Source organism: Ambystoma mexicanum, chromosome 8 (genome assembly GCF_040938575.1).
Source record: "Ambystoma mexicanum isolate Mex_15411 chromosome 8, UKY_AmexF1_1, whole genome shotgun sequence".
NCBI classification, from domain to species: domain Eukaryota; kingdom Metazoa; phylum Chordata; class Amphibia; order Caudata; family Ambystomatidae; genus Ambystoma; species Ambystoma mexicanum.
The window spans coordinates 732,089,975-732,111,232 of NC_090929.1; the positions used below are offsets into that span (position 1 = coordinate 732,089,975).

A 21,258-nucleotide genomic window follows, 5' to 3' on the forward strand; every position below is an offset into this window, starting at 1 on the left:
AGTACAAAACTCACTAGGCCCAGAGCCTACGGCCACACCACACTGAATGCGCCCGATCTCGTCTGATCTCGGAAGCTAAGCAGTGTCGGGCCTAGTTAGTACCTGGATGGGAGACCGCCTGGGAATACCAGGTGCTGTAGGCTTTTTTGTGCTCCAAGTTCAGGAAGTGAGCCATTTCTCAATTGCCTTTCAAAACTGCAAGGTCTAGCCGACTAGATGCTTAAAAGTACAAAACTCACTAGGCCCAGAGCCTACGGCCACACCACACTGAATGCGCCCGATCTCGTCTGATCTCGGAAGCTAAGCAGTGTCGGGCCTAGTTAGTACCTGGATGGGAGACCGCCTGGGAATACCAGGTGCTGTAGGCTTTTTTGTGCTCCAAGTTCAGGAAGTGAGCCATTTCTCAATTGCCTTTCAAAACTGCAAGGTCTAGCCGACTAGATGCTTAAAAGTACAAAACTCACTAGGACCAGAGCCTACGGCCACACCACACTGAATGCGCCCGATCTCGTCTGATCTCGGAAGCTAAGCAGTGTCGGGCCTAGTTAGTACCTGGATGGGAGACCGCCTGGGAATACCAGGTGCTGTAGGCTTTTTTGTGCTCCAAGTTCAGGAAGTGAGCCATTTCTCAATTGCCTTTCAAAACTGCAAGGTCTAGCCGACTAGATGCTTAAAAGTACAAAACTCACTAGGCCCAGAGCCTACGGCCACACCACACTGAATGCGCCCGATCTCGTCTGATCTCGGAAGCTAAGCAGTGTCGGGCCTAGTTAGTACCTGGATGGGAGACCGCCTGGGAATACCAGGTGCTGTAGGCTTTTTTGTGCTCCAAGTTCAGGAAGTGAGCCATTTCTCAATTGCCTTTCAAAACTGCAAGGTCTAGCCGACTAGATGCTTAAAAGTACAAAACTCACTAGGACCAGAGCCTACGGCCACACCACACTGAATGCGCCCGATCTCGTCTGATCTCGGAAGCTAAGCAGTGTCGGGCCTAGTTAGTACCTGGATGGGAGACCGCCTGGGAATACCAGGTGCTGTAGGCTTTTTTGTGCTCCAAGTTCAGGAAGTGAGCCATTTCTCAATTGCCTTTCAAAACTGCAAGGTCTAGCCGACTAGATGCTTAAAAGTACAAAACTCACTAGGCCCAGAGCCTACGGCCACACCACACTGAATGCGCCCGATCTCGTCTGATCTCGGAAGCTAAGCAGTGTCGGGCCTAGTTAGTACCTGGATGGGAGACCGCCTGGGAATACCAGGTGCTGTAGGCTATTTTGTGCTCCATGATTAGTAATTGCACAACTTCTCAATTACTTTTCAAATTTGGTATGTTTCCAAAATAATTTTATCCCGTTTTATAGCGGAAATGTTGGACAACATTATGAGGGCTGGAGCTACCTATTTACATATAATTAGCATACAGGTAGTGTGTTCATGGGTAATAAATCGACTTTCACATGTAATGCAGTACAGAGAATATTGAGTCCTTCAAGAGGCATGAAAGAAAGCCGTTATTGTGTTGATTGTTCTCTCCACCTCCCTGCAACAGAAACAGGATGGATGGATTAAAGTTATCCTACCAGACATAGGAGTCCTGAATGGGCCCACCAGTCTTATATATCTCGCCTGATCGAGCCTGATCGAGCGCTGATCGAGCGATGAGCGTGGTATCATGTTGCAAGTGGCTGCATGGCTTAGCTTACTAAATGCAAATGCATAAGAGTAATATTCTTAGCATTTCTAGAGCCTACGGCCACACCACACTGAATGCGCCCGATCTCGTCTGATCTCGGAAGCTAAGCAGTGTCGGGCCTAGTTAGTACCTGGATGGGAGACCGCCTGGGAATACCAGGTGCTGTAGGCTTTTTTGTGCTCCAAGTTCAGGAAGTGAGCCATTTCTCAATTGCCTTTCAAAACTGCAAGGTCTAGCCGACTAGATGCTTAAAAGTACAAAACTCACTAGGCCCAGAGCCTACGGCCACACCACACTGAATGCGCCCGATCTCGTCTGATCTCGGAAGCTAAGCAGTGTCGGGCCTAGTTAGTACCTGGATGGGAGACCGCCTGGGAATACCAGGTGCTGTAGGCTTTTTTGTGCTCCAAGTTCAGGAAGTGAGCCATTTCTCAATTGCCTTTCAAAACTGCAAGGTCTAGTCGACTAGATGCTTAAAAGTACAAAACTCACTAGGACCAGAGCCTACGGCCACACCACACTGAATGCGCCCGATCTCGTCTGATCTCGGAAGCTAAGCAGTGTCGGGTCTAGTTAGTACCTGGATGGGAGACCGCCTGGGAATACCAGGTGCTGTAGGCTTTTTTGTGCTCCAAGTTCAGGAAGTGAGCCATTTCTCAATTGCCTTTCAAAACTGCAAGGTCTAGCCGACTAGATGCTTAAAAGTACAAAACTCACTAGGCCCAGAGCCTACGGCCACACCACACTGAATGCGCCCGATCTCGTCTGATCTCGGAAGCTAAGCAGTGTCGGGCCTAGTTAGTACCTGGATGGGAGACCGCCTGGGAATACCAGGTGCTGTAGGCTATTTTGTGCTCCATGATTAGTAATTGCACAACTTCTCAATTACTTTTCAAATTTGGTATGTTTCCAAAATAATTTTATCCCGTTTTATAGCGGAAATGTTGGACAACATTATGAGGGCTGGAGCTACCTATTTACATATAATTAGCATACAGGTAGTGTGTTCATGGGTAATAAATCGACTTTCACATGTAATGCAGTACAGAGAATATTGAGTCCTTCAAGAGGCATGAAAGAAAGCCGTTATTGTGTTGATTGTTCTCTCCACCTCCCTGCAACAGAAACAGGATGGATGGATTAAAGTTATCCTACCAGACATAGGAGTCCTGAATGGGCCCACCAGTCTTATATATCTCGCCTGATCGAGCCTGATCGAGCGCTGATCGAGCGATGAGCGTGGTATCATGTTGCAAGTGGCTGCATGGCTTAGCTTACTAAATGCAAATGCATAAGAGTAATATTCTTAGCATTTCTAGAGCCTACGGCCACACCACACTGAATGCGCCCGATCTCGTCTGATCTCGGAAGCTAAGCAGTGTCGGGCCTAGTTAGTACCTGGATGGGAGACCGCCTGGGAATACCAGGTGCTGTAGGCTTTTTTGTGCTCCAAGTTCAGGAAGTGAGCCATTTCTCAATTGCCTTTCAAAACTGCAAGGTCTAGCCGACTAGATGCTTAAAAGTACAAAACTCACTAGGCCCAGAGCCTACGGCCACACCACACTGAATGCGCCCGATCTCGTCTGATCTCGGAAGCTAAGCAGTGTCGGGCCTAGTTAGTACCTGGATGGGAGACCGCCTGGGAATACCAGGTGCTGTAGGCTTTTTTGTGCTCCAAGTTCAGGAAGTGAGCCATTTCTCAATTGCCTTTCAAAACTGCAAGGTCTAGCCGACTAGATGCTTAAAAGTACAAAACTCACTAGGACCAGAGCCTACGGCCACACCACACTGAATGCGCCCGATCTCGTCTGATCTCGGAAGCTAAGCAGTGTCGGGCCTAGTTAGTACCTGGATGGGAGACCGCCTGGGAATATCAGGTGCTGTAGGCTTTTTTGTGCTCCAAGTTCAGGAAGTGAGCCATTTCTCAATTGCCTTTCAAAACTGCAAGGTCTAGCCGACTAGATGCTTAAAAGTACAAAACTCACTAGGCCCAGAGCCTACGGCCACACCACACTGAATGCGCCCGGTCTCGTCTGATCTCGGAAGCTAAGCAGTGTCGGGCCTAGTTAGTACCTGGATGGGAGACCGCCTGGGAATACCAGGTGCTGTAGGCTATTTTGTGCTCCATGATTAGTAATTGCACAACTTCTCAATTACTTTTCAAATTTGGTATGTTTCCAAAATAATTTTATCCCGTTTTATAGCGGAAATGTTGGACAACATTATGAGGGCTGGAGCTACCTATTTACATATAATTAGCATACAGGTAGTGTGTTCATGGGTAATAAATCGACTTTCACATGTAATGCAGTACAGAGAATATTGAGTCCTTCAAGAGGCATGAAAGAAAGCCGTTATTGTGTTGATTGTTCTCTCCACCTCCCTGCAACAGAAACAGGATGGATGGATTAAAGTTATCCTACCAGACATAGGAGTCCTGAATGGGCCCACCAGTCTTATATATCTCGCCTGATCGAGCCTGATCGAGCGCTGAGCGTGGTATCATGTTGCAAGTGGCTGCATGGCTTAGCTTACTAAATGCAAATGCATAAGAGTAATATTCTTATCATTTCTAGAGCCTACGGCCACACCACACTGAATGCGCCCGATCTCGTCTGATCTCGGAAGCTAAGCAGTGTCGGGCCTAGTTAGTACCTGGATGGGAGACCGCCTGGGAATACCAGGTGCTGTAGGCTTTTTTGTGCTCCAAGTTCAGGAAGTGAGCCATTTCTCAATTGCCTTTCAAAACTGCAAGGTCTAGCCGACTAGATGCTTAAAAGTACAAAACTCACTAGGCCCAGAGCCTACGGCCACACCACACTGAATGCGCCCGATCTCGTCTGATCTCGGAAGCTAAGCAGTGTCGGGCCTAGTTAGTACCTGGATGGGAGACCGCCTGGGAATACCAGGTGCTGTAGGCTTTTTTGTGCTCCAAGTTCAGGAAGTGAGCCATTTCTCAATTGCCTTTCAAAACTGCAAGGTCTAGCCGACTAGATGCTTAAAAGTACAAAACTCACTAGGACTAGAGCCTACGGCCACACCACACTGAATGCGCCCGATCTCCTCTGATCTCGGAAGCTAAGCAGTGTCGGGCCTAGTTAGTACCTGGATGGGAGACCGCCTGGGAATACCAGGTGCTGTAGGCTTTTTTGTGCTCCAAGTTCAGGAAGTGAGCCATTTCTCAATTGCCTTTCAAAACTGCAAGGTCTAGCCGACTAGATGCTTAAAAGTACAAAACTCACTAGGCCTAGAGCCTACGGCCACACCACACTGAATGCGCCGATCTCGTCTGATCTCGGAAGCTAAGCAGTGTCGGGCCTAGTTAGTACCTGGATGGGAGACCGCCTGGGAATACCAGGTGCTGTAGGCTTTTTTGTGCTCCAAGTTCAGGAAGTGAGCCATTTCTCAATTGCCTTTCAAAACTGCAAGGTCTAGCCGACTAGATGCTTAAAAGTACAAAACTCACTAGGCCCAGAGCCTACGGCCACACCACACTGAATGCGCCCGATCTCGTCTGATCTCGGAAGCTAAGCAGTGTCGGGCCTAGTTAGTACCTGGATGGGAGACTGCCTGGGAATACCAGGTGCTGTAGGCTATTTTGTGCTCCATGATTAGTAATTGCACAACTTCTCAATTACTTTTCAAATTTGGTATGTTTCCAAAATAATTTTATCCCGTTTTATAGCGGAAATGTTGGACAACATTATGAGGGCTGGAGCTACCTATTTACATATAATTAGCATACAGGTAGTGTGTTCATGGGTAATAAATCGACTTTCACATGTAATGCAGTACAGAGAATATTGAGTCCTTCAAGAGGCATGAAAGAAAGCCGTTATTGTGTTGATTGTTCTCTCCACCTCCCTGCAACAGAAACAGGATGGATGGATTAAAGTTATCCTACCAGACATAGGAGTCCTGAATGGGCCCACCAGTCTTATATATCTCGCCTGATCGAGCCTGATCGAGCGATGAGCGTGGTATCATGTTGCAAGTGGCTGCATGGCTTAGCTTACTAAATGCAAATGCATAAGAGTAATATTCTTAGCATTTCTAGAGCCTACGGCCACACCACACTGAATGCGCCCGATCTCGTCTGATCTCGGAAGCTAAGCAGTGTCGGGCCTAGTTAGTACCTGGATGGGAGACCGCCTGGGAATACCAGGTGCTGTAGGCTTTTTTGTGCTCCAAGTTCAGGAAGTGAGCCATTTCTCAATTGCCTTTCAAAACTGCAAGGTCTAGCCGACTAGATGCTTAAAAGTACAAAACTCACTAGGCCCAGAGCCTACGGCCACACCACACTGAATGCGCCCGATCTCGTCTGATCTCGGAAGCTAAGCAGTGTCGGGCCTAGTTAGTACCTGGATGGGAGACCGCCTGGGAATACCAGGTGCTGTAGGCTTTTTTGTGCTCCAAGTTCAGGAAGTGAGCCATTTCTCAATTGCCTTTCAAAACTGCAAGGTCTAGCTGACTAGATGCTTAAAAGTACAAAACTCACTAGGACCAGAGCCTACGGCCACACCACACTGAATGCGCCCGATCTCGTCTGATCTCGGAAGCTAAGCAGTGTCGGGCCTAGTTAGTACCTGGATGGGAGACCGCCTGGGAATACCAGGTGCTGTAGGCTTTTTTGTGCTCCAAGTTCAGGAAGTGAGCCATTTCTCAATTGCCTTTCAAAACTGCAAGGTCTAGCCGACTAGATGCTTAAAAGTACAAAACTCACTAGGCCCAGAGCCTACGGCCACACCACACTGAATGCGCCCGATCTCGTCTGATCTCGGAAGCTAAGCAGTGTCGGGCCTAGTTAGTACCTGGATGGGAGACCGCCTGGGAATACCAGGTGCTGTAGGCTATTTTGTGCTCCATGATTAGTAATTGCACAACTTCTCAATTACTTTTCAAATTTGGTATGTTTCCAAAATAATTGTATCCCGTTTTATAGCGGAAATGTTGGACAACATTATGAGGGCTGGAGCTACCTATTTACATATAATTAGCATACAGGTAGTGTGTTCATGGGTAATAAATCGACTTTCACATGTAATGCAGTACAGAGAATATTGAGTCCTTCAAGAGGCATGAAAGAAAGCCGTTATTGTGTTGATTGTTCTCTCCACCTCCCTGCAACAGAAACAGGATGGATGGATTAAAGTTATCCTACCAGACATAGGAGTCCTGAATGGGCCCACCAGTCTTATATATCTCGCCTGATCGAGCGCTGATCGAGCGATGAGCGTGGTATCATGTTGCAAGTGGCTGCATGGCTTAGCTTACTAAATGCAAATGCATAAGAGTAATATTCTTAGCATTTCTAGAGCCTACGGCCACACCACACTGAATGCGCCCGATCTCGTCTGATCTCGGAAGCTAAGCAGTGTCGGGCCTAGTTAGTACCTGGATGGGAGACCGCCTGGGAATACCAGGTGCTGTAGGCTTTTTTGTGCTCCAAGTTCAGGAAGTGAGCCATTTCTCAATTGCCTTTCAAAACTGCAAGGTCTAGCCGACTAGATGCTTAAAAGTACAAAACTCACTAGGACCAGAGCCTACGGCCACACCACACTGAATTCGTCTGATCTCAGAAGCTAAGCAGTGTCGGGCCTAGTTAGTACCTGGATGGGAGACCGCCTGGGAATACCAGGTGCTGTAGGCTTTTTTGTGCTCCAAGTTCAGGAAGTGAGCCATTTCTCAATTGCCTTTCAAAACTGCAAGGTCTAGCCGACTAGATGCTTAAAAGTACAAAACTCACTAGGCCCAGAGCCTACGGCCACACCACACTGAATGCGCCCGATCTCGTCTGATCTCGGAAGCTAAGCAGTGTCGGGCCTAGTTAGTACCTGGATGGGAGACCGCCTGGGAATACCAGGTGCTGTAGGCTATTTTGTGCTCCATGATTAGTAATTGCACAACTTCTCAATTACTTTTCAAATTTGGTATGTTTCCAAAATAATTTTATCCCGTTTTATAGCGGAAATGTTGGACAACATTATGAGGGCTGGAGCTACCTATTTACATATAATTAGCATACAGGTAGTGTGTTCATGGGTAATAAATCGACTTTCACATGTAATGCAGTACAGAGAATATTGAGTCCTTCAAGAGGCATGAAAGAAAGCCGTTATTGTGTTGATTGTTCTCTCCACCTCCCTGCAACAGAAACAGGATGGATGGATTAAAGTTATCCTACCAGACATAGGAGTCCTGAATGGGCCCACCAGTCTTATATATCTCGCCTGATCGAGCCTGATCGAGCGATGAGCGTGGTATCATGTTGCAAGTGGCTGCATGGCTTAGCTTACTAAATGCAAATGCATAAGAGTAATATTCTTAGCATTTCTAGAGCCTACGGCCACACCACACTGAATGCGCCCGATCTCGTCTGATCTCGGAAGCTAAGCAGTGTCGGGCCTAGTTAGTACCTGGATGGGAGACCGCCTGGGAATACCAGGTGCTGTAGGCTTTTTTGTGCTCCAAGTTCAGGAAGTGAGCCATTTCTCAATTGCCTTTCAAAACTGCAAGGTCTAGCCGACTAGATGCTTAAAAGTACAAAACTCACTAGGCCCAGAGCCTACGGCCACACCACACTGAATGCGCCCGATCTCGTCTGATCTCGGAAGCTAAGCAGTGTCGGGCCTAGTTAGTACCTGGATGGGAGACCGCCTGGGAATACCAGGTGCTGTAGGCTTTTTTGTGCTCCAAGTTCAGGAAGTGAGCCATTTCTCAATTGCCTTTCAAAACTGCAAGGTCTAGCCGACTAGATGCTTAAAAGTACAAAACTCACTAGGACCAGAGCCTACGGCCACACCACACTGAATGCGCCCGATCTCGTCTGATCTCGGAAGCTAAGCAGTGTCGGGCCTAGTTAGTACCTGGATGGGAGACCGCCTGGGAATACCAGGTGCTGTAGGCTTTTTTGTGCTCCAAGTTCAGGAAGTGAGCCATTTCTCAATTGCCTTTCAAAACTGCAAGGTCTAGCCGACTAGATGCTTAAAAGTACAAAACTCACTAGGCCCAGAGCCTACGGCCACACCACACTGAATGCGCCCGATCTCGTCTGATCTCGGAAGCTAAGCAGTGTCGGGCCTAGTTAGTACCTGGATGGGAGACCGCCTGGGAATACCAGGTGCTGTAGGCTTTTTTGTGCTCCAAGTTCAGGAAGTGAGCCATTTCTCAATTGCCTTTCAAAACTGCAAGGTCTAGCCGACTAGATGCTTAAAAGTACAAAACTCACTAGGCCCAGAGCCTACGGCCACACCACACTGAATGCGCCCGATCTCGTCTGATCTTGGAAGCTAAGCAGTGTCGGGCCTAGTTAGTACCTGGATGGGAGACCGCCTGGGAATACCAGGTGCTGTAGGCTTTTTTGTGCTCCAAGTTCAGGAAGTGAGCCATTTCTCAATTGCCTTTCAAAACTGCAAGGTCTAGCCGACTAGATGCTTAAAAGTACAAAACTCACTAGGCCCAGAGCCTACGGCCACACCACACTGAATGCGCCCGATCTCGTCTGATCTCGGAAGCTAAGCAGTGTCGGGCCTAGTTAGTACCTGGATGGGAGACCGCCTGGGAATACCAGGTGCTGTAGGCTTTTTTGTGCTCCAAGTTCAGGAAGTGAGCCATTTCTCAATTGCCTTTCAAAACTGCAAGGTCTAGCCGACTAGATGCTTAAAAGTACAAAACTCACTAGGACCAGAGCCTACGGCCACACCACACTGAATGCGCCCGATCTCGTCTGATCTCGGAAGCTAAGCAGTGTCGGGCCTAGTTAGTACCTGGATGGGAGACCGCCTGGGAATACCAGGTGCTGTAGGCTTTTTTGTGCTCCAAGTTCAGGAAGTGAGCCATTTCTCAATTGCCTTTCAAAACTGCAAGGTCTAGCCGACTAGATGCTTAAAAGTACAAAACTCACTAGGCCCAGAGCCTACGGCCACACCACACTGAATGCGCCCGATCTCGTCTGATCTCGGAAGCTAAGCAGTGTCGGGCCTAGTTAGTACCTGGATGGGAGACCGCCTGGGAATACCAGGTGCTGTAGGCTTTTTTGTGCTCCAAGTTCAGGAAGTGAGCCATTTCTCAATTGCCTTTCAAAACTGCAAGGTCTAGCCGACTAGATGCTTAAAAGTACAAAACTCACTAGGACCAGAGCCTACGGCCACACCACACTGAATGCGCCCGATCTCGTCTGATCTCGGAAGCTAAGCAGTGTCGGGCCTAGTTAGTACCTGGATGGGAGACCGCCTGGGAATACCAGGTGCTGTAGGCTATTTTGTGCTCCATGATTAGTAATTGCACAACTTCTCAATTACTTTTCAAATTTGGTATGTTTCCAAAATAATTTTATCCCGTTTTATAGCGCAAATGTTGGACAACATTATGAGGGCTGGAGCTACCTATTTACATATAATTAGCATACAGGTAGTGTGTTCATGGGTAATAAATCGACTTTCACATGTAATGCAGTACAGAGAATATTGAGTCCTTCAAGAGGCATGAAAGAAAGCCGTTATTGTGTTGATTGTTCTCTCCACCTCCCTGCAACAGAAACAGGATGGATGGATTAAAGTTATCCTACCAGACATAGGAGTCCTGAATGGGCCCACCAGTCTTATATATCTCGCCTGATCGAGCGCTGATCGAGCGATGAGCGTGGTATCATGTTGCAAGTGGCTGCATGGCTTAGCTTACTAAATGCAAATGCATAAGAGTAATATTCTTAGCATTACTAGAGCCTACGGCCACACCAGACTGAATGCGCCCGATCTCGTCTGATCTCGGAAGCTCAGTGTCGGGCCTAGTTAGTACCTGGATGGGAGACCGCCTGGGAATACCAGGTGCTGTAGGCTTTTTTGTGCTCCAAGTTCAGGAAGTGAGCCATTTCTCAATTGCCTTTCAAAACTGCAAGGTCTAGCCGACTAGATGCTTAAAAGTACAAAACTCACTAGGCCCAGAGCCTACGGCCACACCACACTGAATGCGCCCGATCTCGTCTGATCTCGGAAGCTAAGCAGTGTCGGGCCTAGTTAGTACCTGGATGGGAGACCGCCTGGGAATACCAGGTGCTGTAGGCTTTTTTGTGCTCCAAGTTCAGGAAGTGAGCCATTTCTCAATTGCCTTTCAAAACTGCAAGGTCTAGCCGACTAGATGCTTAAAAGTACAAAACTCACTAGGCCCAGAGCCTACGGCCACACCACACTGAATGCGCCCGATCTCGTCTGATCTCGGAAGCTAAGCAGTGTCGGGCCTAGTTAGTACCTGGATGGGAGACCGCCTGGGAATACCAGGTGCTGTAGGCTTTTTTGTGCTCCAAGTTCAGGAAGTGAGCCATTTCTCAATTGCCTTTCAAAACTGCAAGGTCTAGCCGACTAGATGCTTAAAAGTACAAAACTCACTAGGACCAGAGCCTACGGCCACACCACACTGAATGCGCCCGATCTCGTCTGATCTCGGAAGCTAAGCAGTGTCGGGCCTAGTTAGTACCTGGATGGGAGACCGCCTGGGAATACCAGGTGCTGTAGGCTTTTTTGTGCTCCAAGTTCAGGAAGTGAGCCATTTCTCAATTGCCTTTCAAAACTGCAAGGTCTAGCCGACTAGATGCTTAAAAGTACAAAACTCACTAGGCCCAGAGCCTACGGCCACACCACACTGAATGCGCCCGATCTCGTCTGATCTCGGAAGCTAAGCAGTGTCGGGCCTAGTTAGTACCTGGATGGGAGACCGCCTGGGAATACCAGGTGCTGTAGGCTTTTTTGTGCTCCAAGTTCAGGAAGTGAGCCATTTCTCAATTGCCTTTCAAAACTGCAAGGTCTAGCCGACTAGATGCTTAAAAGTACAAAACTCACTAGGCCCAGAGCCTACGGCCACACCACACTGAATGCGCCCGATCTCGTCTGATCTCGGAAGCTAAGCAGTGTCGGGCCTAGTTAGTACCTGGATGGGAGACCGCCTGGGAATACCAGGTGCTGTAGGCTTTTTTGTGCTCCAAGTTCAGGAAGTGAGCCATTTCTCAATTGCCTTTCAAAACTGCAAGGTCTAGCCGACTAGATGCTTAAAAGTACAAAACTCACTAGGACCAGAGCCTACGGCCACACCACACTGAATGCGCCCGATCTCGTCTGATCTCGGAAGCTAAGCAGTGTCGGGCCTAGTTAGTACCTGGATGGGAGACCGCCTGGGAATACCAGGTGCTGTAGGCTTTTTTGTGCTCCAAGTTCAGGAAGTGAGCCATTTCTCAATTGCCTTTCAAAACTGCAAGGTCTAGCCGACTAGATGCTTAAAAGTACAAAACTCACTAGGCCCAGAGCCTACGGCCACACCACACTGAATGCGCCCGATCTCGTCTGATCTCGGAAGCTAAGCAGTGTCGGGCCTAGTTAGTACCTGGATGGGAGACCGCCTGGGAATACCAGGTGCTGTAGGCTTTTTTGTGCTCCAAGTTCAGGAAGTGAGCCATTTCTCAATTGCCTTTCAAAACTGCAAGGTCTAGCCGACTAGATGCTTAAAAGTACAAAACTCACTAGGCCCAGAGCCTACGGCCACACCACACTGAATGCGCCCGATCTCGTCTGATCTTGGAAGCTAAGCAGTGTCGGGCCTAGTTAGTACCTGGATGGGAGACCGCCTGGGAATACCAGGTGCTGTAGGCTTTTTTGTGCTCCAAGTTCAGGAAGTGAGCCATTTCTCAATTGCCTTTCAAAACTGCAAGGTCTAGCCGACTAGATGCTTAAAAGTACAAAACTCACTAGGCCCAGAGCCTACGGCCACACCACACTGAATGCGCCCGATCTCGTCTGATCTCGGAAGCTAAGCAGTGTCGGGCCTAGTTAGTACCTGGATGGGAGACCGCCTGGGAATACCAGGTGCTGTAGGCTTTTTTGTGCTCCAAGTTCAGGAAGTGAGCCATTTCTCAATTGCCTTTCAAAACTGCAAGGTCTAGCCGACTAGATGCTTAAAAGTACAAAACTCACTAGGACCAGAGCCTACGGCCACACCACACTGAATGCGCCCGATCTCGTCTGATCTCGGAAGCTAAGCAGTGTCGGGCCTAGTTAGTACCTGGATGGGAGACCGCCTGGGAATACCAGGTGCTGTAGGCTTTTTTGTGCTCCAAGTTCAGGAAGTGAGCCATTTCTCAATTGCCTTTCAAAACTGCAAGGTCTAGCCGACTAGATGCTTAAAAGTACAAAACTCACTAGGCCCAGAGCCTACGGCCACACCACACTGAATGCGCCCGATCTCGTCTGATCTCGGAAGCTAAGCAGTGTCGGGCCTAGTTAGTACCTGGATGGGAGACCGCCTGGGAATACCAGGTGCTGTAGGCTTTTTTGTGCTCCAAGTTCAGGAAGTGAGCCATTTCTCAATTGCCTTTCAAAACTGCAAGGTCTAGCCGACTAGATGCTTAAAAGTACAAAACTCACTAGGACCAGAGCCTACGGCCACACCACACTGAATGCGCCCGATCTCGTCTGATCTCGGAAGCTAAGCAGTGTCGGGCCTAGTTAGTACCTGGATGGGAGACCGCCTGGGAATACCAGGTGCTGTAGGCTATTTTGTGCTCCATGATTAGTAATTGCACAACTTCTCAATTACTTTTCAAATTTGGTATGTTTCCAAAATAATTTTATCCCGTTTTATAGCGCAAATGTTGGACAACATTATGAGGGCTGGAGCTACCTATTTACATATAATTAGCATACAGGTAGTGTGTTCATGGGTAATAAATCGACTTTCACATGTAATGCAGTACAGAGAATATTGAGTCCTTCAAGAGGCATGAAAGAAAGCCGTTATTGTGTTGATTGTTCTCTCCACCTCCCTGCAACAGAAACAGGATGGATGGATTAAAGTTATCCTACCAGACATAGGAGTCCTGAATGGGCCCACCAGTCTTATATATCTCGCCTGATCGAGCGCTGATCGAGCGATGAGCGTGGTATCATGTTGCAAGTGGCTGCATGGCTTAGCTTACTAAATGCAAATGCATAAGAGTAATATTCTTAGCATTACTAGAGCCTACGGCCACACCAGACTGAATGCGCCCGATCTCGTCTGATCTCGGAAGCTCAGTGTCGGGCCTAGTTAGTACCTGGATGGGAGACCGCCTGGGAATACCAGGTGCTGTAGGCTTTTTTGTGCTCCAAGTTCAGGAAGTGAGCCATTTCTCAATTGCCTTTCAAAACTGCAAGGTCTAGCCGACTAGATGCTTAAAAGTACAAAACTCACTAGGCCCAGAGCCTACGGCCACACCACACTGAATGCGCCCGATCTCGTCTGATCTCGGAAGCTAAGCAGTGTCGGGCCTAGTTAGTACCTGGATGGGAGACCGCCTGGGAATACCAGGTGCTGTAGGCTTTTTTGTGCTCCAAGTTCAGGAAGTGAGCCATTTCTCAATTGCCTTTCAAAACTGCAAGGTCTAGCCGACTAGATGCTTAAAAGTACAAAACTCACTAGGCCCAGAGCCTACGGCCACACCACACTGAATGCGCCCGATCTCGTCTGATCTCGGAAGCTAAGCAGTGTCGGGCCTAGTTAGTACCTGGATGGGAGACCGCCTGGGAATACCAGGTGCTGTAGGCTTTTTTGTGCTCCAAGTTCAGGAAGTGAGCCATTTCTCAATTGCCTTTCAAAACTGCAAGGTCTAGCCGACTAGATGCTTAAAAGTACAAAACTCACTAGGACCAGAGCCTACGGCCACACCACACTGAATGCGCCCGATCTCGTCTGATCTCGGAAGCTAAGCAGTGTCGGGCCTAGTTAGTACCTGGATGGGAGACCGCCTGGGAATACCAGGTGCTGTAGGCTTTTTTGTGCTCCAAGTTCAGGAAGTGAGCCATTTCTCAATTGCCTTTCAAAACTGCAAGGTCTAGCCGACTAGATGCTTAAAAGTACAAAACTCACTAGGCCCAGAGCCTACGGCCACACCACACTGAATGCGCCCGATCTCGTCTGATCTCGGAAGCTAAGCAGTGTCGGGCCTAGTTAGTACCTGGATGGGAGACCGCCTGGGAATACCAGGTGCTGTAGGCTTTTTTGTGCTCCAAGTTCAGGAAGTGAGCCATTTCTCAATTGCCTTTCAAAACTGCAAGGTCTAGCCGACTAGATGCTTAAAAGTACAAAACTCACTAGGACCAGAGCCTACGGCCACACCACACTGAATGCGCCCGATCTCGTCTGATCTCGGAAGCTAAGCAGTGTCGGGCCTAGTTAGTACCTGGATGGGAGACCGCCTGGGAATACCAGGTGCTGTAGGCTTTTTTGTGCTCCAAGTTCAGGAAGTGAGCCATTTCTCAATTGCCTTTCAAAACTGCAAGGTCTAGCCGACTAGATGCTTAAAAGTACAAAACTCACTAGGCCCAGAGCCTACGGCCACACCACACTGAATGCGCCCGATCTCGTCTGATCTCGGAAGCTAAGCAGTGTCGGGCCTAGTTAGTACCTGGATGGGAGACCGCCTGGGAATACCAGGTGCTGTAGGCTATTTTGTGCTCCATGATTAGTAATTGCACAACTTCTCAATTACTTTTCAAATTTGGTATGTTTCCAAAATAATTTTATCCCGTTTTATAGCGGAAATGTTGGACAACATTATGAGGGCTGGAGCTACCTATTTACATATAATTAGCATACAGGTAGTGTGTTCATGGGTAATAAATCGACTTTCACATGTAATGCAGTACAGAGAATATTGAGTCCTTCAAGAGGCATGAAAGAAAGCCGTTATTGTGTTGATTGTTCTCTCCACCTCCCTGCAACAGAAACAGGATGGATGGATTAAAGTTATCCTACCAGACATAGGAGTCCTGAATGGGCCCACCAGTCTTATATATCTCGCCTGATCGAGCCTGATCGAGCGCTGATCGAGCGATGAGCGTGGTATCATGTTGCAAGTGGCTGCATGGCTTAGCTTACTAAATGCAAATGCATAAGAGTAATATTCTTAGCATTTCTAGAGCCTACGGCCACACCACACTGAATGCGCCCGATCTCGTCTGATCTCGGAAGCTAAGCAGTGTCGGGCCTAGTTAGTACCTGGATGGGAGACCGCCTGGGAATACCAGGTGCTGTAGGCTTTTTTGTGCTCCAAGTTCAGGAAGTGAGCCATTTCTCAATTGCCTTTCAAAACTGCAAGGTCTAGCCGACTAGATGCTTAAAAGTACAAAACTCACTAGGCCCAGAGCCTACGGCCACACCACACTGAATGCGCCCGATCTCGTCTGATCTCGGAAGCTAAGCAGTGTCGGGCCTAGTTAGTACCTGGATGGGAGACCGCCTGGGAATACCAGGTGCTGTAGGCTTTTTTGTGCTCCAAGTTCAGGAAGTGAGCCATTTCTCAATTGCCTTTCAAAACTGCAAGGTCTAGTCGACTAGATGCTTAAAAGTACAAAACTCACTAGGACCAGAGCCTACGGCCACACCACACTGAATGCGCCCGATCTCGTCTGATCTCGGAAGCTAAGCAGTGTCGGGTCTAGTTAGTACCTGGATGGGAGACCGCCTGGGAATACCAGGTGCTGTAGGCTTTTTTGTGCTCCAAGTTCAGGAAGTGAGCCATTTCTCAATTGCCTTTCAAAACTGCAAGGTCTAGCCGACTAGATGCTTAAAAGTACAAAACTCACTAGGCCCAGAGCCTACGGCCACACCACACTGAATGCGCCCGATCTCGTCTGATCTCGGAAGCTAAGCAGTGTCGGGCCTAGTTAGTACCTGGATGGGAGACCGCCTGGGAATACCAGGTGCTGTAGGCTATTTTGTGCTCCATGATTAGTAATTGCACAACTTCTCAATTACTTTTCAAATTTGGTATGTTTCCAAAATAATTTTATCCCGTTTTATAGCGGAAATGTTGGACAACATTATGAGGGCTGGAGCTACCTATTTACATATAATTAGCATACAGGTAGTGTGTTCATGGGTAATAAATCGACTTTCACATGTAATGCAGTACAGAGAATATTGAGTCCTTCAAGAGGCATGAAAGAAAGCCGTTATTGTGTTGATTGTTCTCTCCACCTCCCTGCAACAGAAACAGGATGGATGGATTAAAGTTATCCTACCAGACATAGGAGTCCTGAATGGGCCCACCAGTCTTATATATCTCGCCTGATCGAGCCTGATCGAGCGCTGATCGAGCGATGAGCGTGGTATCATGTTGCAAGTGGCTGCATGGCTTAGCTTACTAAATGCAAATGCATAAGAGTAATATTCTTAGCATTTCTAGAGCCTACGGCCACACCACACTGAATGCGCCCGATCTCGTCTGATCTCGGAAGCTAAGCAGTGTCGGGCCTAGTTAGTACCTGGATGGGAGACCGCCTGGGAATACCAGGTGCTGTAGGCTTTTTTGTGCTCCAAGTTCAGGAAGTGAGCCATTTCTCAATTGCCTTTCAAAACTGCAAGGTCTAGCCGACTAGATGCTTAAAAGTACAAAACTCACTAGGCCCAGAGCCTACGGCCACACCACACTGAATGCGCCCGATCTCGTCTGATCTCGGAAGCTAAGCAGTGTCGGGCCTAGTTAGTACCTGGATGGGAGACCGCCTGGGAATACCAGGTGCTGTAGGCTTTTTTGTGCTCCAAGTTCAGGAAGTGAGCCATTTCTCAATTGCCTTTCAAAACTGCAAGGTCTAGCCGACTAGATGCTTAAAAGTACAAAACTCACTAGGACCAGAGCCTACGGCCACACCACACTGAATGCGCCCGATCTCGTCTGATCTCGGAAGCTAAGCAGTGTCGGGCCTAGTTAGTACCTGGATGGGAGACCGCCTGGGAATATCAGGTGCTGTAGGCTTTTTTGTGCTCCAAGTTCAGGAAGTGAGCCATTTCTCAATTGCCTTTCAAAACTGCAAGGTCTAGCCGACTAGATGCTTAAAAGTACAAAACTCACTAGGCCCAGAGCCTACGGCCACACCACACTGAATGCGCCCGGTCTCGTCTGATCTCGGAAGCTAAGCAGTGTCGGGCCTAGTTAGTACCTGGATGGGAGACCGCCTGGGAATACCAGGTGCTGTAGGCTATTTTGTGCTCCATGATTAGTAATTGCACAACTTCTCAATTACTTTTCAAATTTGGTATGTTTCCAAAATAATTTTATCCCGTTTTATAGCGGAAATGTTGGACAACATTATGAGGGCTGGAGCTACCTATTTACATATAATTAGCATACAGGTAGTGTGTTCATGGGTAATAAATCGACTTTCACATGTAATGCAGTACAGAGAATATTGAGTCCTTCAAGAGGCATGAAAGAAAGCCGTTATTGTGTTGATTGTTCTCTCCACCTCCCTGCAACAGAAACAGGATGGATGGATTAAAGTTATCCTACCAGACATAGGAGTCCTGAATGGGCCCACCAGTCTTATATATCTCGCCTGATCGAGCCTGATCGAGCGCTGAGCGTGGTATCATGTTGCAAGTGGCTGCATGGCTTAGCTTACTAAATGCAAATGCATAAGAGTAATATTCTTATCATTTCTAGAGCCTACGGCCACACCACACTGAATGCGCCCGATCTCGTCTGATCTCGGAAGCTAAGCAGTGTCGGGCCTAGTTAGTACCTGGATGGGAGACCGCCTGGGAATACCAGGTGCTGTAGGCTTTTTTGTGCTCCAAGTTCAGGAAGTGAGCCATTTCTCAATTGCCTTTCAAAACTGCAAGGTCTAGCCGACTAGATGCTTAAAAGTACAAAACTCACTAGGCCCAGAGCCTACGGCCACACCACACTGAATGCGCCCGATCTCGTCTGATCTCGGAAGCTAAGCAGTGTCGGGCCTAGTTAGTACCTGGATGGGAGACCGCCTGGGAATACCAGGTGCTGTAGGCTTTTTTGTGCTCCAAGTTCAGGAAGTGAGCCATTTCTCAATTGCCTTTCAAAACTGCAAGGTCTAGCCGACTAGATGCTTAAAAGTACAAAACTCACTAGGACTAGAGCCTACGGCCACACCACACTGAATGCGCCCGATCTCCTCTGATCTCGGAAGCTAAGCAGTGTCGGGCCTAGTTAGTACCTGGATGGGAGACCGCCTGGGAATACCAGGTGCTGTAGGCTTTTTTGTGCTCCAAGTTCAGGAAGTGAGCCATTTCTCAATTGCCTTTCAAAACTGCAAGGTCTAGCCGACTAGATGCTTAAAAGTACAAAACTCACTAGGCCTAGAGCCTACGGCCACACCACACTGAATGCGCCGATCTCGTCTGATCTCGGAAGCTAAGCAGTGTCGGGCCTAGTTAGTACCTGGATGGGAGACCGCCTGGGAATACCAGGTGCTGTAGGCTTTTTTGTGCTCCAAGTTCAGGAAGTGAGCCATTTCTCAATTGCCTTTCAAAACTGCAAGGTCTAGCCGACTAGATGCTTAAAAGTACAAAACTCACTAGGCCCAGAGCCTACGGCCACACCACACTGAATGCGCCCGATCTCGTCTGATCTCGGAAGCTAAGCAGTGTCGGGCCTAGTTAGTACCTGGATGGGAGACTGCCTGGGAATACCAGGTGCTGTAGGCTATTTTGTGCTCCATGATTAGTAATTGCACAACTTCTCAATTACTTTTCAAATTTGGTATGTTTCCAAAATAATTTTATCCCGTTTTATAGCGGAAATGTTGGACAACATTATGAGGGCTGGAGCTACCTATTTACATATAATTAGCATACAGGTAGTGTGTTCATGGGTAATAAATCGACTTTCACATGTAATGCAGTACAGAGAATATTGAGTCCTTCAAGAGGCATGAAAGAAAGCCGTTATTGTGTTGATTGTTCTCTCCACCTCCCTGCAACAGAAACAGGATGGATGGATTAAAGTTATCCTACCAGACATAGGAGTCCTGAATGGGCCCACCAGTCTTATATATCTCGCCTGATCGAGCCTGATCGAGCGATGAGCGTGGTATCATGTTGCAAGTGGCTGCATGGCTTAGCTTACTAAATGCAAATGCATAAGAGTAATATTCTTAGCATTTCTAGAGCCTACGGCCACACCACACTGAATGCGCCCGATCTCGTCTGATCTCGGAAGCTAAGCAGTGTCGGGCCTAGTTAGTACCTGGATGGGAGACCGCCTGGGAATACCAGGTGCTGTAGGCTTTTTTGTGCTCCAAGTTCAGGAAGTGAGCCATTTCTCAATTGCCTTTCAAAACTGCAAGGTCTAGCCGACTAGATGCTTAAAAGTACAAAACTCACTAGGCCCAGAGCCTACGGCCACACCACACTGAATGCGCCCGATCTCGTCTGATCTCGGAAGCTAAGCAGTGTCGGGCCTAGTTAGTACCTGGATGGGAGACCGCCTGGGAATACCAGGTGCTGTAGGCTTTTTTGTGCTCCAAGTTCAGGAAGTGAGCCATTTCTCAATTGCCTTTCAAAACTGCAAGGTCTAGCTGACTAGATGCTTAAAAGTACAAAACTCACTAGGACCAGAGCCTACGGCCACACCACACTGAATGCGCCCGATCTCGTCTGATCTCGGAAGCTAAGCAGTGTCGGGCCTAGTTAGTACCTGGATGGGAGACCGCCTGGGAATACCAGGTGCTGTAGGCTTTTTTGTGCTCCAAGTTCAGGAAGTGAGCCATTTCTCAATTGCCTTTCAAAACTGCAAGGTCTAGCCGACTAGATGCTTAAAAGTACAAAACTCACTAGGCCCAGAGCCTACGGCCACACCACACTGAATGCGCCCGATCTCGTCTGATCTCGGAAGCTAAGCAGTGTCGGGCCTAGTTAGTACCTGGATGGGAGACCGCCTGGGAATACCAGGTGCTGTAGGCTATTTTGTGCTCCATGATTAGTAATTGCACAACTTCTCAATTACTTTTCAAATTTGGTATGTTTCCAAAATAATTGTATCCCGTTTTATAGCGGAAATGTTGGACAACATTATGAGGGCTGGAGCTACCTATTTACATATAATTAGCATACAGGTAGTGTGTTCATGGGTAATAAATCGACTTTCACATGTAATGCAGTACAGAGAATATTGAGTCCTTCAAGAGGCATGAAAGAAAGCCGTTATTGTGTTGATTGTTCTCTCCACCTCCCTGCAACAGAAACAGGATGGATGGATTAAAGTTATCCTACCAGACATAGGAGTCCTGAATGGGCCCACCAGTCTTATATATCTCGCCTGATCGAGCGCTGATCGAGCGATGAGCGTGGTATCATGTTGCAAGTGGCTGCATGGCTTAGCTTACTAAATGCAAATGCATAAGAGTAATATTCTTAGCATTTCTAGAGCCTACGGCCACACCACACTGAATGCGCCCGATCTCGTCTGATCTCGGAAGCTAAGCAGTGTCGGGCCTAGTTAGTACCTGGATGGGAGACCGCCTGGGAATACCAGGTGCTGTAGGCTTTTTTGTGCTCCAAGTTCAGGAAGTGAGCCATTTCTCAATTGCCTTTCAAAACTGCAAGGTCTAGCCGACTAGATGCTTAAAAGTACAAAACTCACTAGGACCAGAGCCTACGGCCACACCACACTGAATTCGTCTGATCTCAGAAGCTAAGCAGTGTCGGGCCTAGTTAGTACCTGGATGGGAGACCGCCTGGGAATACCAGGTGCTGTAGGCTTTTTTGTGCTCCAAGTTCAGGAAGTGAGC

General features: G+C 48.1%; 70 non-coding genes and 4 pseudogenes across 70 annotated transcripts; all 74 read left to right on the forward strand.

Moving 5' to 3' along the window:
- Positions 1 to 24: 24 nt before the first annotated feature.
- LOC138477131 (5S ribosomal RNA) lies at positions 25 to 143 on the forward strand. The gene has a single exon (XR_011271119.1). It is a non-coding gene; the product is annotated as a 5S ribosomal RNA (ribosomal RNA).
- Positions 144 to 249: 106 nt separating this feature from the next.
- LOC138477132 (5S ribosomal RNA) lies at positions 250 to 368 on the forward strand. The gene has a single exon (XR_011271120.1). It is a non-coding gene; the product is annotated as a 5S ribosomal RNA (ribosomal RNA).
- Positions 369 to 474: 106 nt separating this feature from the next.
- Positions 475 to 593, forward strand: LOC138477133 (5S ribosomal RNA). Its single transcript, XR_011271121.1, has one exon. It is a non-coding gene; the product is annotated as a 5S ribosomal RNA (ribosomal RNA).
- A 106-nt stretch (positions 594 to 699) lies between these two features.
- LOC138477134 (5S ribosomal RNA) lies at positions 700 to 818 on the forward strand. The gene has a single exon (XR_011271122.1). It is a non-coding gene; the product is annotated as a 5S ribosomal RNA (ribosomal RNA).
- A 106-nt stretch (positions 819 to 924) lies between these two features.
- LOC138477135 (5S ribosomal RNA) lies at positions 925 to 1,043 on the forward strand. Its single transcript, XR_011271123.1, has one exon. It is a non-coding gene; the product is annotated as a 5S ribosomal RNA (ribosomal RNA).
- Positions 1,044 to 1,149: 106 nt separating this feature from the next.
- Positions 1,150 to 1,268, forward strand: LOC138477136 (5S ribosomal RNA). Its single transcript, XR_011271124.1, has one exon. It is a non-coding gene; the product is annotated as a 5S ribosomal RNA (ribosomal RNA).
- Positions 1,269 to 1,742: 474 nt separating this feature from the next.
- Positions 1,743 to 1,861, forward strand: LOC138477138 (5S ribosomal RNA). Its single transcript, XR_011271126.1, has one exon. It is a non-coding gene; the product is annotated as a 5S ribosomal RNA (ribosomal RNA).
- A 106-nt stretch (positions 1,862 to 1,967) lies between these two features.
- On the forward strand, positions 1,968 to 2,086 carry LOC138477141 (5S ribosomal RNA). Its single transcript, XR_011271127.1, has one exon. It is a non-coding gene; the product is annotated as a 5S ribosomal RNA (ribosomal RNA).
- A 106-nt stretch (positions 2,087 to 2,192) lies between these two features.
- On the forward strand, positions 2,193 to 2,311 carry LOC138478626 (5S ribosomal RNA). Its single transcript, XR_011272476.1, has one exon. It is a non-coding gene; the product is annotated as a 5S ribosomal RNA (ribosomal RNA).
- A 106-nt stretch (positions 2,312 to 2,417) lies between these two features.
- On the forward strand, positions 2,418 to 2,536 carry LOC138477142 (5S ribosomal RNA). The gene has a single exon (XR_011271128.1). It is a non-coding gene; the product is annotated as a 5S ribosomal RNA (ribosomal RNA).
- A 474-nt stretch (positions 2,537 to 3,010) lies between these two features.
- LOC138477143 (5S ribosomal RNA) lies at positions 3,011 to 3,129 on the forward strand. Its single transcript, XR_011271129.1, has one exon. It is a non-coding gene; the product is annotated as a 5S ribosomal RNA (ribosomal RNA).
- Positions 3,130 to 3,235: 106 nt separating this feature from the next.
- On the forward strand, positions 3,236 to 3,354 carry LOC138477144 (5S ribosomal RNA). The gene has a single exon (XR_011271130.1). It is a non-coding gene; the product is annotated as a 5S ribosomal RNA (ribosomal RNA).
- A 106-nt stretch (positions 3,355 to 3,460) lies between these two features.
- On the forward strand, positions 3,461 to 3,579 carry LOC138477877 (5S ribosomal RNA). The gene has a single exon (XR_011271796.1). It is a non-coding gene; the product is annotated as a 5S ribosomal RNA (ribosomal RNA).
- Positions 3,580 to 3,685: 106 nt separating this feature from the next.
- On the forward strand, positions 3,686 to 3,804 carry LOC138478207 (5S ribosomal RNA). The gene has a single exon (XR_011272096.1). It is a non-coding gene; the product is annotated as a 5S ribosomal RNA (ribosomal RNA).
- Positions 3,805 to 4,267: 463 nt separating this feature from the next.
- On the forward strand, positions 4,268 to 4,386 carry LOC138477145 (5S ribosomal RNA). The gene has a single exon (XR_011271131.1). It is a non-coding gene; the product is annotated as a 5S ribosomal RNA (ribosomal RNA).
- A 106-nt stretch (positions 4,387 to 4,492) lies between these two features.
- LOC138477146 (5S ribosomal RNA) lies at positions 4,493 to 4,611 on the forward strand. Its single transcript, XR_011271132.1, has one exon. It is a non-coding gene; the product is annotated as a 5S ribosomal RNA (ribosomal RNA).
- A 106-nt stretch (positions 4,612 to 4,717) lies between these two features.
- Positions 4,718 to 4,836, forward strand: LOC138477943 (5S ribosomal RNA). Its single transcript, XR_011271856.1, has one exon. It is a non-coding gene; the product is annotated as a 5S ribosomal RNA (ribosomal RNA).
- A 106-nt stretch (positions 4,837 to 4,942) lies between these two features.
- On the forward strand, positions 4,943 to 5,060 carry LOC138479933 (5S ribosomal RNA). The gene has a single exon (XR_011273662.1). It is a non-coding gene; the product is annotated as a 5S ribosomal RNA (ribosomal RNA).
- Positions 5,061 to 5,166: 106 nt separating this feature from the next.
- On the forward strand, positions 5,167 to 5,285 carry LOC138478540 (5S ribosomal RNA). The gene has a single exon (XR_011272398.1). It is a non-coding gene; the product is annotated as a 5S ribosomal RNA (ribosomal RNA).
- A 463-nt stretch (positions 5,286 to 5,748) lies between these two features.
- LOC138477147 (5S ribosomal RNA) lies at positions 5,749 to 5,867 on the forward strand. Its single transcript, XR_011271133.1, has one exon. It is a non-coding gene; the product is annotated as a 5S ribosomal RNA (ribosomal RNA).
- Positions 5,868 to 5,973: 106 nt separating this feature from the next.
- LOC138477148 (5S ribosomal RNA) lies at positions 5,974 to 6,092 on the forward strand. Its single transcript, XR_011271134.1, has one exon. It is a non-coding gene; the product is annotated as a 5S ribosomal RNA (ribosomal RNA).
- Positions 6,093 to 6,198: 106 nt separating this feature from the next.
- LOC138477149 (5S ribosomal RNA) lies at positions 6,199 to 6,317 on the forward strand. The gene has a single exon (XR_011271135.1). It is a non-coding gene; the product is annotated as a 5S ribosomal RNA (ribosomal RNA).
- A 106-nt stretch (positions 6,318 to 6,423) lies between these two features.
- Positions 6,424 to 6,542, forward strand: LOC138477152 (5S ribosomal RNA). The gene has a single exon (XR_011271137.1). It is a non-coding gene; the product is annotated as a 5S ribosomal RNA (ribosomal RNA).
- Positions 6,543 to 7,006: 464 nt separating this feature from the next.
- On the forward strand, positions 7,007 to 7,125 carry LOC138477153 (5S ribosomal RNA). Its single transcript, XR_011271138.1, has one exon. It is a non-coding gene; the product is annotated as a 5S ribosomal RNA (ribosomal RNA).
- Positions 7,126 to 7,231: 106 nt separating this feature from the next.
- Positions 7,232 to 7,340, forward strand: LOC138474628 (5S ribosomal RNA; annotated as a pseudogene).
- Positions 7,341 to 7,446: 106 nt separating this feature from the next.
- LOC138477154 (5S ribosomal RNA) lies at positions 7,447 to 7,565 on the forward strand. Its single transcript, XR_011271139.1, has one exon. It is a non-coding gene; the product is annotated as a 5S ribosomal RNA (ribosomal RNA).
- A 463-nt stretch (positions 7,566 to 8,028) lies between these two features.
- LOC138477155 (5S ribosomal RNA) lies at positions 8,029 to 8,147 on the forward strand. Its single transcript, XR_011271140.1, has one exon. It is a non-coding gene; the product is annotated as a 5S ribosomal RNA (ribosomal RNA).
- Positions 8,148 to 8,253: 106 nt separating this feature from the next.
- On the forward strand, positions 8,254 to 8,372 carry LOC138477156 (5S ribosomal RNA). Its single transcript, XR_011271141.1, has one exon. It is a non-coding gene; the product is annotated as a 5S ribosomal RNA (ribosomal RNA).
- Positions 8,373 to 8,478: 106 nt separating this feature from the next.
- Positions 8,479 to 8,597, forward strand: LOC138477157 (5S ribosomal RNA). The gene has a single exon (XR_011271142.1). It is a non-coding gene; the product is annotated as a 5S ribosomal RNA (ribosomal RNA).
- A 106-nt stretch (positions 8,598 to 8,703) lies between these two features.
- On the forward strand, positions 8,704 to 8,822 carry LOC138477158 (5S ribosomal RNA). Its single transcript, XR_011271143.1, has one exon. It is a non-coding gene; the product is annotated as a 5S ribosomal RNA (ribosomal RNA).
- Positions 8,823 to 8,928: 106 nt separating this feature from the next.
- On the forward strand, positions 8,929 to 9,047 carry LOC138478691 (5S ribosomal RNA). Its single transcript, XR_011272535.1, has one exon. It is a non-coding gene; the product is annotated as a 5S ribosomal RNA (ribosomal RNA).
- Positions 9,048 to 9,153: 106 nt separating this feature from the next.
- Positions 9,154 to 9,272, forward strand: LOC138477159 (5S ribosomal RNA). Its single transcript, XR_011271144.1, has one exon. It is a non-coding gene; the product is annotated as a 5S ribosomal RNA (ribosomal RNA).
- A 106-nt stretch (positions 9,273 to 9,378) lies between these two features.
- LOC138477160 (5S ribosomal RNA) lies at positions 9,379 to 9,497 on the forward strand. Its single transcript, XR_011271145.1, has one exon. It is a non-coding gene; the product is annotated as a 5S ribosomal RNA (ribosomal RNA).
- Positions 9,498 to 9,603: 106 nt separating this feature from the next.
- Positions 9,604 to 9,722, forward strand: LOC138477161 (5S ribosomal RNA). Its single transcript, XR_011271146.1, has one exon. It is a non-coding gene; the product is annotated as a 5S ribosomal RNA (ribosomal RNA).
- A 106-nt stretch (positions 9,723 to 9,828) lies between these two features.
- Positions 9,829 to 9,947, forward strand: LOC138477164 (5S ribosomal RNA). The gene has a single exon (XR_011271148.1). It is a non-coding gene; the product is annotated as a 5S ribosomal RNA (ribosomal RNA).
- A 464-nt stretch (positions 9,948 to 10,411) lies between these two features.
- LOC138474212 (5S ribosomal RNA) lies at positions 10,412 to 10,527 on the forward strand (annotated as a pseudogene).
- Positions 10,528 to 10,633: 106 nt separating this feature from the next.
- Positions 10,634 to 10,752, forward strand: LOC138477165 (5S ribosomal RNA). Its single transcript, XR_011271149.1, has one exon. It is a non-coding gene; the product is annotated as a 5S ribosomal RNA (ribosomal RNA).
- A 106-nt stretch (positions 10,753 to 10,858) lies between these two features.
- LOC138477166 (5S ribosomal RNA) lies at positions 10,859 to 10,977 on the forward strand. Its single transcript, XR_011271150.1, has one exon. It is a non-coding gene; the product is annotated as a 5S ribosomal RNA (ribosomal RNA).
- Positions 10,978 to 11,083: 106 nt separating this feature from the next.
- Positions 11,084 to 11,202, forward strand: LOC138477167 (5S ribosomal RNA). Its single transcript, XR_011271151.1, has one exon. It is a non-coding gene; the product is annotated as a 5S ribosomal RNA (ribosomal RNA).
- Positions 11,203 to 11,308: 106 nt separating this feature from the next.
- Positions 11,309 to 11,427, forward strand: LOC138477168 (5S ribosomal RNA). Its single transcript, XR_011271152.1, has one exon. It is a non-coding gene; the product is annotated as a 5S ribosomal RNA (ribosomal RNA).
- A 106-nt stretch (positions 11,428 to 11,533) lies between these two features.
- Positions 11,534 to 11,652, forward strand: LOC138477169 (5S ribosomal RNA). Its single transcript, XR_011271153.1, has one exon. It is a non-coding gene; the product is annotated as a 5S ribosomal RNA (ribosomal RNA).
- Positions 11,653 to 11,758: 106 nt separating this feature from the next.
- Positions 11,759 to 11,877, forward strand: LOC138477170 (5S ribosomal RNA). The gene has a single exon (XR_011271154.1). It is a non-coding gene; the product is annotated as a 5S ribosomal RNA (ribosomal RNA).
- Positions 11,878 to 11,983: 106 nt separating this feature from the next.
- LOC138477171 (5S ribosomal RNA) lies at positions 11,984 to 12,102 on the forward strand. Its single transcript, XR_011271155.1, has one exon. It is a non-coding gene; the product is annotated as a 5S ribosomal RNA (ribosomal RNA).
- A 106-nt stretch (positions 12,103 to 12,208) lies between these two features.
- On the forward strand, positions 12,209 to 12,327 carry LOC138478692 (5S ribosomal RNA). Its single transcript, XR_011272536.1, has one exon. It is a non-coding gene; the product is annotated as a 5S ribosomal RNA (ribosomal RNA).
- A 106-nt stretch (positions 12,328 to 12,433) lies between these two features.
- On the forward strand, positions 12,434 to 12,552 carry LOC138477172 (5S ribosomal RNA). The gene has a single exon (XR_011271156.1). It is a non-coding gene; the product is annotated as a 5S ribosomal RNA (ribosomal RNA).
- A 106-nt stretch (positions 12,553 to 12,658) lies between these two features.
- Positions 12,659 to 12,777, forward strand: LOC138477174 (5S ribosomal RNA). The gene has a single exon (XR_011271157.1). It is a non-coding gene; the product is annotated as a 5S ribosomal RNA (ribosomal RNA).
- A 106-nt stretch (positions 12,778 to 12,883) lies between these two features.
- Positions 12,884 to 13,002, forward strand: LOC138477176 (5S ribosomal RNA). Its single transcript, XR_011271159.1, has one exon. It is a non-coding gene; the product is annotated as a 5S ribosomal RNA (ribosomal RNA).
- A 106-nt stretch (positions 13,003 to 13,108) lies between these two features.
- Positions 13,109 to 13,227, forward strand: LOC138477177 (5S ribosomal RNA). The gene has a single exon (XR_011271160.1). It is a non-coding gene; the product is annotated as a 5S ribosomal RNA (ribosomal RNA).
- A 464-nt stretch (positions 13,228 to 13,691) lies between these two features.
- Positions 13,692 to 13,807, forward strand: LOC138474213 (5S ribosomal RNA; annotated as a pseudogene).
- Positions 13,808 to 13,913: 106 nt separating this feature from the next.
- On the forward strand, positions 13,914 to 14,032 carry LOC138477178 (5S ribosomal RNA). The gene has a single exon (XR_011271161.1). It is a non-coding gene; the product is annotated as a 5S ribosomal RNA (ribosomal RNA).
- Positions 14,033 to 14,138: 106 nt separating this feature from the next.
- Positions 14,139 to 14,257, forward strand: LOC138477179 (5S ribosomal RNA). The gene has a single exon (XR_011271162.1). It is a non-coding gene; the product is annotated as a 5S ribosomal RNA (ribosomal RNA).
- Positions 14,258 to 14,363: 106 nt separating this feature from the next.
- Positions 14,364 to 14,482, forward strand: LOC138477180 (5S ribosomal RNA). Its single transcript, XR_011271163.1, has one exon. It is a non-coding gene; the product is annotated as a 5S ribosomal RNA (ribosomal RNA).
- Positions 14,483 to 14,588: 106 nt separating this feature from the next.
- Positions 14,589 to 14,707, forward strand: LOC138477181 (5S ribosomal RNA). Its single transcript, XR_011271164.1, has one exon. It is a non-coding gene; the product is annotated as a 5S ribosomal RNA (ribosomal RNA).
- Positions 14,708 to 14,813: 106 nt separating this feature from the next.
- On the forward strand, positions 14,814 to 14,932 carry LOC138477182 (5S ribosomal RNA). Its single transcript, XR_011271165.1, has one exon. It is a non-coding gene; the product is annotated as a 5S ribosomal RNA (ribosomal RNA).
- A 106-nt stretch (positions 14,933 to 15,038) lies between these two features.
- On the forward strand, positions 15,039 to 15,157 carry LOC138477183 (5S ribosomal RNA). Its single transcript, XR_011271166.1, has one exon. It is a non-coding gene; the product is annotated as a 5S ribosomal RNA (ribosomal RNA).
- A 474-nt stretch (positions 15,158 to 15,631) lies between these two features.
- On the forward strand, positions 15,632 to 15,750 carry LOC138477185 (5S ribosomal RNA). The gene has a single exon (XR_011271167.1). It is a non-coding gene; the product is annotated as a 5S ribosomal RNA (ribosomal RNA).
- Positions 15,751 to 15,856: 106 nt separating this feature from the next.
- Positions 15,857 to 15,975, forward strand: LOC138477186 (5S ribosomal RNA). The gene has a single exon (XR_011271168.1). It is a non-coding gene; the product is annotated as a 5S ribosomal RNA (ribosomal RNA).
- Positions 15,976 to 16,081: 106 nt separating this feature from the next.
- LOC138478628 (5S ribosomal RNA) lies at positions 16,082 to 16,200 on the forward strand. Its single transcript, XR_011272477.1, has one exon. It is a non-coding gene; the product is annotated as a 5S ribosomal RNA (ribosomal RNA).
- Positions 16,201 to 16,306: 106 nt separating this feature from the next.
- Positions 16,307 to 16,425, forward strand: LOC138477188 (5S ribosomal RNA). The gene has a single exon (XR_011271170.1). It is a non-coding gene; the product is annotated as a 5S ribosomal RNA (ribosomal RNA).
- Positions 16,426 to 16,899: 474 nt separating this feature from the next.
- LOC138477189 (5S ribosomal RNA) lies at positions 16,900 to 17,018 on the forward strand. Its single transcript, XR_011271171.1, has one exon. It is a non-coding gene; the product is annotated as a 5S ribosomal RNA (ribosomal RNA).
- A 106-nt stretch (positions 17,019 to 17,124) lies between these two features.
- LOC138477190 (5S ribosomal RNA) lies at positions 17,125 to 17,243 on the forward strand. Its single transcript, XR_011271172.1, has one exon. It is a non-coding gene; the product is annotated as a 5S ribosomal RNA (ribosomal RNA).
- A 106-nt stretch (positions 17,244 to 17,349) lies between these two features.
- On the forward strand, positions 17,350 to 17,468 carry LOC138477879 (5S ribosomal RNA). The gene has a single exon (XR_011271797.1). It is a non-coding gene; the product is annotated as a 5S ribosomal RNA (ribosomal RNA).
- A 106-nt stretch (positions 17,469 to 17,574) lies between these two features.
- LOC138478209 (5S ribosomal RNA) lies at positions 17,575 to 17,693 on the forward strand. Its single transcript, XR_011272097.1, has one exon. It is a non-coding gene; the product is annotated as a 5S ribosomal RNA (ribosomal RNA).
- Positions 17,694 to 18,156: 463 nt separating this feature from the next.
- LOC138477191 (5S ribosomal RNA) lies at positions 18,157 to 18,275 on the forward strand. The gene has a single exon (XR_011271173.1). It is a non-coding gene; the product is annotated as a 5S ribosomal RNA (ribosomal RNA).
- A 106-nt stretch (positions 18,276 to 18,381) lies between these two features.
- On the forward strand, positions 18,382 to 18,500 carry LOC138477192 (5S ribosomal RNA). The gene has a single exon (XR_011271174.1). It is a non-coding gene; the product is annotated as a 5S ribosomal RNA (ribosomal RNA).
- A 106-nt stretch (positions 18,501 to 18,606) lies between these two features.
- On the forward strand, positions 18,607 to 18,725 carry LOC138477945 (5S ribosomal RNA). The gene has a single exon (XR_011271857.1). It is a non-coding gene; the product is annotated as a 5S ribosomal RNA (ribosomal RNA).
- Positions 18,726 to 18,831: 106 nt separating this feature from the next.
- Positions 18,832 to 18,949, forward strand: LOC138479934 (5S ribosomal RNA). The gene has a single exon (XR_011273663.1). It is a non-coding gene; the product is annotated as a 5S ribosomal RNA (ribosomal RNA).
- Positions 18,950 to 19,055: 106 nt separating this feature from the next.
- Positions 19,056 to 19,174, forward strand: LOC138478541 (5S ribosomal RNA). Its single transcript, XR_011272399.1, has one exon. It is a non-coding gene; the product is annotated as a 5S ribosomal RNA (ribosomal RNA).
- Positions 19,175 to 19,637: 463 nt separating this feature from the next.
- On the forward strand, positions 19,638 to 19,756 carry LOC138477194 (5S ribosomal RNA). Its single transcript, XR_011271176.1, has one exon. It is a non-coding gene; the product is annotated as a 5S ribosomal RNA (ribosomal RNA).
- Positions 19,757 to 19,862: 106 nt separating this feature from the next.
- On the forward strand, positions 19,863 to 19,981 carry LOC138477196 (5S ribosomal RNA). The gene has a single exon (XR_011271177.1). It is a non-coding gene; the product is annotated as a 5S ribosomal RNA (ribosomal RNA).
- Positions 19,982 to 20,087: 106 nt separating this feature from the next.
- On the forward strand, positions 20,088 to 20,206 carry LOC138477197 (5S ribosomal RNA). Its single transcript, XR_011271178.1, has one exon. It is a non-coding gene; the product is annotated as a 5S ribosomal RNA (ribosomal RNA).
- Positions 20,207 to 20,312: 106 nt separating this feature from the next.
- Positions 20,313 to 20,431, forward strand: LOC138477198 (5S ribosomal RNA). The gene has a single exon (XR_011271179.1). It is a non-coding gene; the product is annotated as a 5S ribosomal RNA (ribosomal RNA).
- A 464-nt stretch (positions 20,432 to 20,895) lies between these two features.
- LOC138477199 (5S ribosomal RNA) lies at positions 20,896 to 21,014 on the forward strand. The gene has a single exon (XR_011271180.1). It is a non-coding gene; the product is annotated as a 5S ribosomal RNA (ribosomal RNA).
- Positions 21,015 to 21,120: 106 nt separating this feature from the next.
- Positions 21,121 to 21,229, forward strand: LOC138474629 (5S ribosomal RNA; annotated as a pseudogene).
- Positions 21,230 to 21,258: the final 29 nt, after the last annotated feature.